The sequence below is a fragment of the Apteryx rowi genome, unplaced genomic scaffold, assembly GCF_003343035.1.
Source record: "Apteryx rowi isolate R43461 unplaced genomic scaffold, aptRow1 scaffold_959, whole genome shotgun sequence".
Taxonomy (NCBI): domain Eukaryota; kingdom Metazoa; phylum Chordata; class Aves; order Apterygiformes; family Apterygidae; genus Apteryx; species Apteryx rowi.
Window position 1 is genome coordinate 137,730 of NW_020451270.1, and position 11,201 is coordinate 148,930.

General features: G+C 41.4%; 1 long non-coding RNA gene across 1 annotated transcript; it reads left to right on the forward strand.

Moving 5' to 3' along the window:
- The first annotated feature begins 4,923 nt into the window (after positions 1-4,923).
- On the forward strand, positions 4,924-5,945 carry LOC112978655. The gene is made up of 2 exons (XR_003257957.1): positions 4,924-5,083; positions 5,745-5,945. It is a non-coding gene; the product is annotated as an uncharacterized LOC112978655 (long non-coding RNA).
- Positions 5,946-11,201: the final 5,256 nt, after the last annotated feature.

Here is an 11,201-nt window from a genome sequence, read left to right on the forward strand (position 1 = left end):
GGAATACCTGAAGGTGGCAGGGCCCAGCTGCCGCATATCAGGTACCTCAGGTTACTTAACACAGAATATAATGAACCTGAAATCACTAGACTGGTGCCTATGTGTGGCAGCAGAAAGTATGAGATGGAAAGTACCAGCCTTTTACACACTTCCAACTTCTCCAGCTGTAACAGTTTAATGTCAGTTCAAGAGGGTGAGGTGGGAATATTGCCTGACAGGAAGAGGTGAGCAGGTGAGCGAAAAGAGGGATGTGCCCAATAAGCTATCAAGATTCAGCAGAGATAGACCACATTTTTGATTTTTCTCATTGTCCCTAACGTATTTTAGCTATTTCAAAGCATGACCATTAACCCCATTCCACTATGGCAAAGTATACAGGCAGATTAAGGATTAGTCACATACCATCTAGGCAACTTTATTGAAAAAGACAGAAGACTGAGATTAAAGAAAGTTATGTCCTATTTCTTGATTGGTATTAAACTTTTGGATGTGGGGCAGATCAATTAACTTTTGTCTGTTTTCCCATCTAAAAAATGTAGATGATGATGCAAATTGCTAGGCATTATGTAAATTGTGCATTTTATTATGTATACAGTATTTATTACACAATTCTTTGTCAAGTGTGGCTATTGTTATTGCTAAGCTGTAACAGTGCATCAAGAGCAAACTTTCATAATCACTGTTACTTAAATTCTTACAGATCTCTTGTTCCAGTGACGCATTTTTTCTTGGCAAAAGMTTTTTTCTTTTTTTTTTTCTTCTAAAATACTGAGTTCAGTGTCACTCAAACTTCTAAAGCCCAGAAATAATGGGTTAAGATATACACCAGAACCACCTTAGCTCTGCTCTCTTTGAACAATTGTAGTTTAATTCACAAGCATATACTTTGCCTTTGACAATCACACATATTGTTCAGGAATTAAGGCTTCAAATCTGACTCCATCTATTGCTAAATCTAAGCATTTGTTTACACGAGAGATATTAAACTAAAGCTTCCCATGTCAGCTGTGCACTTAAACTTGTAGCATGGTACCTAGAATCAGCCCTATCTCTGCTAAATTTTACAAACATTTACTTCACTCTCAACCACACAACTCCATCCAAACCTGTATTTTCACAGGCCTACTGTGAGCACCACAACCCACTCTTCCCTGTGTGCCAGCAGTTCTTACAAGACCACTGGAGCCCACCACTGACACAGGGTAAAAAGCTTGGCTTTGAAACAGGCCATTCCACATTCCTCAGGGAATCTCTATTCCTTTGATCACATAAATGGGGTGAATCACCTCATGCCCCAATAACAGCTCTGTCAAGCTGCTCCACCTAATCCTCTAACCCCTCAATTCRGCGTTACCTAACACTGGGGACACAGCTGGATGCAGGCAGACAATTCCAAGTGATTATTTCCAGATCCAGGAAGCAGGGCTAAGGTTGCATTAACAAGTACCTTAATTCCTCATTCCCTGGTTTTCAGAGATCAGAGTGTTATTGAACTGCACATCCTGAAAGAGTATGAGATGTTACAGAGCAATTTTGACAATGTGTTAACACATTTTTCAGCAGTGAAACCAGCAGGATTATGGAACTAATGACCAAGCTTTTTAATTCACAAGCTCACCCTCTTCCCCCTCACCCTCCCACATGCAATCCTTTCTTCTTTTGTGTGGCCATTGCATTCAGGAAAAAATTGAGACGGTTTATCTCTCATGACTCTTAAATAGCATTGCTGGCCCTGTTTTTATGGATTAAGAGTATGTGTACATTGTTCTTGTTTGCTGTAAACTTAGCCATAAGTCTAACGAACTTGTACTTTATCTATGCAAACTATTCTGTAGAGTATAAAATATGCATWTTTTTTTCCATAAAGAGAAATATTATTGTATTTGAAACTACTGTGGAATATTGGAAAATATCCCCCTGCAAAGACTGTAACCACTTTCAGTTTTGACCTGCAGCTGTGCTTATAAGTGTTGCAAAATACACAAAGTGAAATGTGAACAGACAGGGAGAATTGGGAGATGTCTAATGGATCCCTTTATTATTCAATTTGTGTATATGCATTTTCTTTAAAAAAATTTTTTCTGTATCAGATTACTCTATCAAATCTGAAACCTGTGCACTGCATTGAACTTCCTATGTTCAGTGGTCCCCAGTTTTAGATCTCTTATGGACAGATTATGTAACAAGAATATAAGTCTGAATACAAGGAGGAGATTATAACTAACCTTTCCAAAGCAATTCTTCATTTCTCAACTTTCAGCATTGACATTTAATGAAGTTCTGTTGTTTTGMATGAAATATGATTCATTTGTGACTTTCTGTGGCTCCATCCAGTTTATCATGTTAAAAGATAGGCATATATAATTTCCAGTGACACCTAATGACTATCACCTCTTCAAACAGCCAGGATATCTGCTGCACTCAGAGAGACTTTATTTTTTTCATTATAAGGCCATCAGGAAATAATGTTCAATATTATAAACTTTGCTAGGGAATATGTTAAGTGCTTCAGAGGAACAGTTAAAAAAGACAAGAGCTAGTTTCAAAGCATTTACAGTCCAATTTTCCACATGGCAAAGCAAGAGTTTGCCAAACTTGAAGGGGATTTATAGGGAGATACAAGAAATAAAACCTTTGATTTCCTTTGGTGCCACACATGAACACTGTGATGGCAGGATAAATATTTGGTAGATAAAGTAATCTAAGTCTATATTAAAAAAAAAAAAAAGACACTGAATGAATTGTTCTTCAGCATTTTGTCTCCTACCCAAATTTCATTCACATTTGTTTCCACAAAGAAACAATGATATGGAAGTGAGATACAGCACAAAGAAATGAAGAAGAGATGAACAACAAACGTAAGCAAATTATGGAGACAGACCTCAATATTTGAATATTCGGCAAGATGTGGGAAGAGGAGGTAAGTCTGCCATTAGTTATATGGATTTGGAAACGGTTTTCCTGTAGACAAGGTACTCCCATAACTTCTTGTTATTGGAGCTGTGCACTTTCCTCTGAAATAAGTTACAGTGGATAACTTACTAAATGGATGGTTGGTATCATTCAGGCCAGCACCCCTTCCCAGTGCCAAGGAAAAGAGGTCTAGGGGGCTGATGTCAGTAAAATGTTGCTGCTGCTCTCCTCCCCCCTGCCGTGTCTGTTCCTGTTCAGGCTAATTCAGRTGCTCCCGCCCATGCAAGAGAAGGCTCTCTTGGACTGCAGTCCCAAGCTCCGCAGGTCTCGTGGGTGAAGCAGGTTTCCACATGCTTTATTCTCCCAACTTCGACTACTGTTGTTTCCCTTCCTTTTAGAGATGTCTCCAAGGGGGCAAGGTGTGTGCAGCAGAGATCTCCTGTCCCTTTTCCCAAATCTAACAGAAGGACTGAAGAAAGAAGCAGATCTTGTGGGTCATTAATAATGGACTCTCTGGCAAATTTTATATCCCTGATGCTTAAGAGGCTTTCTTGCTCTGCTGTATTGGGAACTCATCTTTTGCCACCAGCCTGCCATAATCTCCTACCTATTCCACTGTCTTCATATTCGAGTGCCTAGGCAACCTCCTGTGTGAAAAGTCCTTCCTTAGAAGGTTTCTGAGGTCAATGAGGAATGATTGAGGCGCACATAACGAAAAATTCCATTTAGCAATGCGATTGTTAAGTAAAGTATGGGTTTGGTGATTTAAAGAGGCAAATTTAAGAACTGAATAGAAAGAGGAAGGTGGGGGGAAAGAATTAAACAGTCAGTTTAGTGAGTAGGAAGGGCTGTTGAGGTTTTGGGAGTGCTGGAGATAGTGATGCACAAAAAGGGAATGGTGAGAAGAGCTCAGAATCTCAGTCCTAGAAAAGGTAAAATACATTACAGCCAAATATCCAAGAGATGGTTGGGAGACTGTTAGAATTACAGCAGGGACTAAATATGTTTTGGGGATCCTTGACCAACATGTTTCACTGGGAGTATATTGGGCTTTCCCAAAAAAGGAGGGACTATGACCAGACTCAGAGGCTAAAAGAGTTGAGGAGAGCAAGACACCAAAGGAAAGGCTGTGGGGAACACAGGGCAAGATGTAGACAGGGAATGATTTTGGACTTAAAAAATCACAGATGTGGGAAAAGAGGTATCACTGCTGGCAGCATGGAGAAGCAGCTCCCATTCTAACACAGTCTGTGCAATTGAACCCTGCTGAAAATGAGGGGTGGTGAATCTGTTTGCATGTAAACATCCAGGTGCTCTTTCCACTCATGGAAATTTCATCACAGTGGCATGCCTAAGCCTTAGGCACAAAGAAAACATTTCAGGACTCATGTTATTGCATCAGATATGTATCAAGTTATCAGATATGAATGTCATTACAAATGAGTGAAAAATAATCTGTCCTCAGACACTAACTGGCAGAAAAAAGCAGTTGCGAAGTTCTAGCACCAAAAGACAGAATTGCCTTTGCTGAGGCTCCCTTCTAACCGCTTGCACAATTAGCAGGTACCACTATGTCCAATATGAGGCCTGAACACCTCTCATTTTCAGCCGTGACAGAGAGGTGCCTCTCTGAGGGACCTCAGATCACCCTGTGGTCGTTCCCCTGCACTGCAGGTGACTGCCATTGCTGGCGTGACCGTTACTGACAGTAACTTTGTTTGTCCTCACTCCTCATCCCTCGCTGACACCAGGAGAAGCCCTAATAAATCATTCGTTTCTCGTTTAAAAGTGAGAATTCCTAAAAATCTTGTTGAAACACATGCTTTCTGAAGGAATAACCTTACCGCAGCTGTAACGACCCCTTGCATAAGGCCGGGCCAGAGCCGGCCTCACCACAGCCAGTACTGCGTCCGGCCCCGCGCCAGGACTACATTTCCCAGCAGCCCCCGCGCGCAAAGCGGGCGGGGGCCGCCGCGGGGGCTGCTAGGAAAACCGTTAGTGGCGCGAGCCCCTCTAGGAGGGCGGCAACGGCCGCCCGTGGGTAGGGGCGGCGGTGGCGGAGTTGGCACCCGTGCCCCCTAGTCCTCGGATCTGGGAGGAAACAGTTTATACTGACCGATGCCGATAAGCACTACAGCTGGTAAATAAGACTCAGCTGCCGGCATATAACGTAAATATTAATTCACATGCAATCACTTTTGCAACTTTGAGGGGCCAGTATGTGACACCAAGACTGCATGTGGATTCCAGCTGCTTTCTGTCTGCTTTCTAGTTTGCCAGAGCATCAAGACACATCTTAGAAAGTGTGTGTGGGGGGGGGGGGGGTTGTTTGAGGGTTTTTTTTTTTGAGGCGCAAAACTAGTGAGAAAACATAAAAACCTGAAAAAATGAGAGAATTTAATCAATCCCCGCATATAATCTCTACCGAGAACAGTGTAGACAGTGTATCAGCAATCAACAGCTGTACAGAGGAGGTTCTGGGCTGGCTCTCCTGTGATTATATGGAGGGAGCAGATTCTTCCTTCAGAAGTCTCTGGTACTTTGGGAATTAATCAATTTTAAAAATCAATTATTAAAATTATGATGTCAATAATCATGTAACATACATCCTGGAAAGTAATGGCTCTTACAGAGTTGCCACGCTTATGTACTGTGACTACTTTTATGAGCATCTGATCAACATACTTGCAAAGTTCAGCCCTCAGGAGACCTGTGCACCATTCTGCAGGAGCTTGCAGCAGATCCTTGTATAGCTGGTATCTTAGTTTGGCTGAGAGTTGCAGAAACAACACATGTCATTTTGTTTCTTCTGGCTTTTTGGTCTTTTCTAGGAAAGACAGGGAACTTCAGGCTGGTAGCTAGGCCATCTCTTCAGCAACGCCTTCCTGACCAGTGATTTCTTACCCTTTGGAATGCCAAAAATGGAACAAAGGCTGTCTACGAAATCATTGGGAAAAAATAACTACAACAACAACCACAAATATTCTGGAGTGCAAATAAATAAAAGCAGAGAAAATTAAAATAAGAAATGAGTCTTCAAAGATTAAGTGTAGTTTTTGATCGCTTGTAACTGAAAACCATTTGGGCAACACTGCCCAAGCCACGTTGTGGATTTTCTTTTATGAAAAAGGTAGCAGATCATTTGTTTTCCTCAAGAAGGTTGGGTGGCCCTTCAATTAAAAAAAGGAAGGAAGGTCTCTGTTAAATGTGATAGAAAGCTTTTTCCCATCTTCCTCCTCTGTTCTGAGTATCTATATTTTCCATCTCAGTTAGTCTGTAGATTCGTAGAAATTTTCAGATGGAGCTGCCTCTCCCCTTATGGCAAATTTAAGATCCGTGACAACAAGTTTGCTTTTTTAGTTACCTTTGTTACTCCTTTACCTCCTTTATAATCCATAGATGATGCAATCCATGGATCACAGTTTAAAAAGCAGCACATCTGCTAACCCACATTGTTTTCAATTTAGTGATGTCTTCATTAATTACTTTCCCTGATTATGACAGTATAAATACTATGTGCTTATGCTCTTATGTCTGCTAAAGCAGGTTAATCAGGTAAAGCCCTGAGACTTTAATTGTACATCAGTGACATACTGTTAATAACACAGACAAACTGAAAACACGCATTTTGCATACAAAAGGTACTTTTCTGAAAATTCACACAGAGTTCATCTAGAGCTCAAAATGCAAAGCAATATTTCCTTAGTTATCCCAGAGCTGCTGTAATCTGGAAGCATGTCAACTCCATTTGCTCCATTTATCCGTTGGGACCATTAAACACAAAGCTCTTTTCTGTGGCTTTAGAAGGCCCTGAGCTGTGTGTGTCTGTATGCACTGGGGAAATACTACTTGTTTGCTTTCCCTGCTATTATACTGTTTTCCTCAGCATGTGTTGCTGGTTACCTGAGAAGCAAAACACTAGGTTAAATAGATGTTTTATCTAACCAAGTATGGTTGTTCTTCTGTAAACAATTACTTAACAGTCGTTACTGTATAGGTACATGAATCAGTCATGTCAGATCAGCTATGTAGCTTTGATTTCTCAAATAAAATGCTTCTTTCTTTAAACTGCTACTCTGTATAATAAGAATATTCTCCACAATCACTTTATAAAATGCCTGACACTCATCCATAACTTAGCTGCCTGCTGAATCTCTAAAAATCTTCTCTGGGAAAAGAAGTAATTTCAGACACATCCTTGTCTGTAATACTACCTGTTGCAAAGGTTAGTGGCTTCCTGCCCAGGCTGTACTTCCATGTCTCATTGGAGCTCCGATTAAATTAGCCTTGTTTCAGAGGCTTTCATTTCTATTCCCACACAATTCTGTGCTGTCTGTGTGGGCATATGGTAAATCTGATCACAGAGAGGGTCCAGATGAAAAAGAAACACAAAATATTTTATTGTAGAGTTTTATTCATCAAGATCAGTGCTGATCTGGTTTACCACACTGCAGTAGAAGGCTCATGGAAATAAAGACACAAAGTGTCAGGTCTAGATACCAACCATCACACTGGCAACACAGTAACTTGATGGGTTGTGAACCCTGGGATCTGGGCATCTAACAGTTAAGTCGTGGTGATCCCCAGTGCTGGTGTGCTCCTGTTCCTATGAGGATCTGACCCTTTCTTAGTTTGATTTACAAGGGATAGAGGCATGCGATTTAGTGGACCGTGCTGCTGGTTATATTTGCTGTGCATTTAGTAAATATCTTGAACAGAATATATTAGTGCAGTACATCTCATCCCAGCCTCACCAGAAAGGAATTGGCACTCTTTGTGGACATAGTGAATGGCGTTCCAGTAGGTAACAGTTTGTCACTTCTGCAGTTCTTGCATTTTCAATCTGCTGGTAGAATTCAAAAAAACTCATTTGGGACTCAGTGAACTCTTCTTAGAGGGTAAATGTGACTCAAAGGAAGTTCATGTGGGAAAGAAGAAACTCAGAATGCAACTCAGTCTTCTGTGTTCAGGATGATGATCCTTCCTTTAGACTGGAATCTCCTTTGCCCTGCAACTCTGTCTGTTTTTCTTCTTCTGGAATAAGAAGTCAACTTTGAAGAATTCTGTCTAATTCTGCTGTTTGCTCTACTTTGTTCATAGGCAACCTCGCACACAGGAGACATTTGATTTCTATTAGAAAAGCACCAGATTTCAACCTAAGATCTGCTTCTCTCTGGGGATTTGCAATATGTCACTAAGGACAAGTTTGTATAATGCTGCATTGCAATGATGTACCTGCAGTGGCTAAAGCAGCTGGCACGGCCACTAGAAGCTTGTTAGAACTCTACACATTGCACAGGGGATGCGTAGACTGAATCACAGAATATAGGCACCACTGCTAGTGCCTGTACTTCCTTTCCTACTTCTTGCCAGTTAAAAGAAAGCAGAAAGCTCAGACTGCCTACAAGCACATCACACACTATTACACTTAATCAGTTGGGATAGGCAGACAATAATGAGTGTTTTATCACTGAAATATTTATCTATTTTGAGCTGCTCTGATGGGGGGAGGGGGCAGGGAGAGGAAGATGAGAGATCTTTTAACAGAATATGGCCCTGAGCAAACCATGATACACTAAAGTGAGAATGAATAATCTAATCACCATGCAACTGTACTTATCCAGCTCAGACCAACCCTTAAATCTCTGTTTTCATCATCATTTGTTGTGACACATCCATAATTAGGATACATCTGGTTTTGACATCATGATCAGTATCATAAGGTATCTACCCTAGTTTTGTGTGAAGCATGCGTAGTAATTCACTGCACTACTGGTTGCATTGCTCCACTAAAGGTGCCAATATCTACCACACTGCAAAGGCCCAGAGTTTTCTGAATATAAAGATAGGCCAAAATACAGTGCAGCCTTTTGGCAAAAACCTGCTACAGATTAGTTACAAGTAAGCAAAAGTGAGAACACTTAAAAAGTTGCTCAGACTTGTTCTTAGGACTGGAATGACCTTGGGTTCCTTTAAAAACATACAGCACAATGTTATACAAAATACAAACAATGCCAGCCCCAGTCCTGCACTCCTGGAATTTTGCCAACAGTCACAAATTACTTCAAAAATACTAATATGTGGCATGAGGGTGGTGACATTCTTATCTGATACAAATAGGATAGTTCCATTTCTAGACTGAAATCAAGAATAACGATAATACTTCTATAGTATCTCCCACCTGACAGTCTTAAAAAGGATTTCTTTACATTAGGGCTAACTTTCATCATGCAGAGAAATAAACTGAAGACATTCAGTGATTTTTTTTTCTTGCCCAGGAGGAAAACTTTGTAAGAGCTGGGGGAAGGAGCCAGGTCTCTCAGTTTCTAGCCTCCTACTGTGATCATAAGGTCAGTCTCAGTGTTAAATGTTATTAATTTGAAAGTATTACTATGAAGCACAAGTCTTTTTTAAAACTTTTGAATATTAAATGAATGCTTTTCACACTTTTTTTTTCTTTTTTCTTTTTAAATGAGCCATTTTAAGCAATACAATCCACAAAAAGAAAGCAGCCGTCAAAACCAAATTTGATCAGTATCTTGGCTTGGCTATCATCAGCCTCCTGGATTTGCTGTATTAATACAATAATACATTAAAAACTCCTCTAAAGTATTCTAATTTGACAATTCATTTTTTGTGAGCAGCTCTTGAGGGTGCAGCAGTCTTAACTGTAGATAAGAGTCTAGACTTTGACCCAAAACTGTATACCTAAGAGAAAGAACTTTTGACCTCTTTCAACAATACTTTAAGTAGAATGTGCAGTGGAAGCAAGAAAAGTATTTATTTAAACAGCAGAGCAGCTTTCAAAGCCCTGCTCTTTCTGACTACGGGGACCCATTTTTTCCTAAGCAAGCAAGCAAAGCAACCTTCTCTCTCACCAGTATATATCACAATATACCCATCCTTTCTCCTTGAAAATGTTCACGTATACAGAGTTCTAAAAATTTCTTTGGAGGTTATTGGATCACACCTCAGATTTTCAAGGCCGCCTACAGAAGCTCAGGTTATTAATCACTGTTTAATGGTCTTTATTATGCAGTATATTAAATCTGGTGTCTCATGACTGAACGTTTGCTTAACTCAACAGATAAAGATAAGATTCTGAAAGTTGTACCCTCTCACTTTTACAAAAGTGTAACTGCAACACAAACATACCCACCTGGAAAGGGGGGGGATTAAGGATCGAAGTGCCAAGGAAGTATTTTCAGCCATAATTTTCTAACAGCACTAAGCATCTCCTACTCTTACCTACTTCCTCTAAAGTTGTGAATATTCAGTGCTTTTAAATATTTGAGTTCTGTTGTTTAAACATGAGCATAAGGTTAAAAAAAAACAACTCCCAAACAATGTTGATTTAAGGGAAGAAATTATCTATAGCAGAAAATATGCAGCACTTAGTACCCAGTTAGCAAACTTAGATCCTATTCTTCTTATTCCTGTTCTGTATCCTGACTACAGCTGTAAGCCATTTTGCAAGCTCAAGTTTTCTTTGTTCACATGAATGACAGCATCCAGGAATGTCACATTCACCCTAGTGAAACCTCATCTCATGCAGGATAACTTCATGCACAGTGTGACCTCATGCCAGGTGATCTCTTCACACTCAGTACAGGTCATGTGCAGGCCTCTTCACACTTGCTGTGAGCCACAGTCCTACCAGATGTAACAACATCTTCACACAGGCCTTCATGGTGAATTCCCTTAAGCCCTACGCAACCCCAAGTCTAATATTGTCAATTTTCTCRCAACTCCCTCTAAAGCCGAGATCGACGCCCTCCTTTCCCCCAGCAACACCTCCCCAGCAGCCACACCTTTTTCTCCCCCACGCACAGCCCAGCTAGGTTACTTTCCTGGATCAACCACACAAAACTTCACTAGACCAATCGCCCGGAACTGTGTAATTTCTATAGCTCCAATCAGTAGCTTCTCCCACAGAAGTTACTTCTTCTTTTACAAAAATCAAAAACACATTGTGAAAACCAGCAATTATGAGGAAACTGCGCAAAACAAACAAACAAACAAACAAAAAACCCAAGAAGGTGCCCTGAAAGCCCTCGCCGGCAAGCTGCTCCGTACTTACAGCCTCTTCGCCCTGCCCCGGACCTGGCGGGGAGCTAGCAGCGCCCAACACGAGCCGCCCCCCGCCCCAGGGAGGCCCGCGGGCGCCGCGGGGCAGGGGCCAGCGCAGCCCCGAAGCGCGACAGCCGAAACCCGCCTGCCCGGGGCCGCCTGCGGGGCAGCTCCCCCGGGCCGCCCGCAGCCGCCCCGCACCGCCGGCGGGCGCGGGT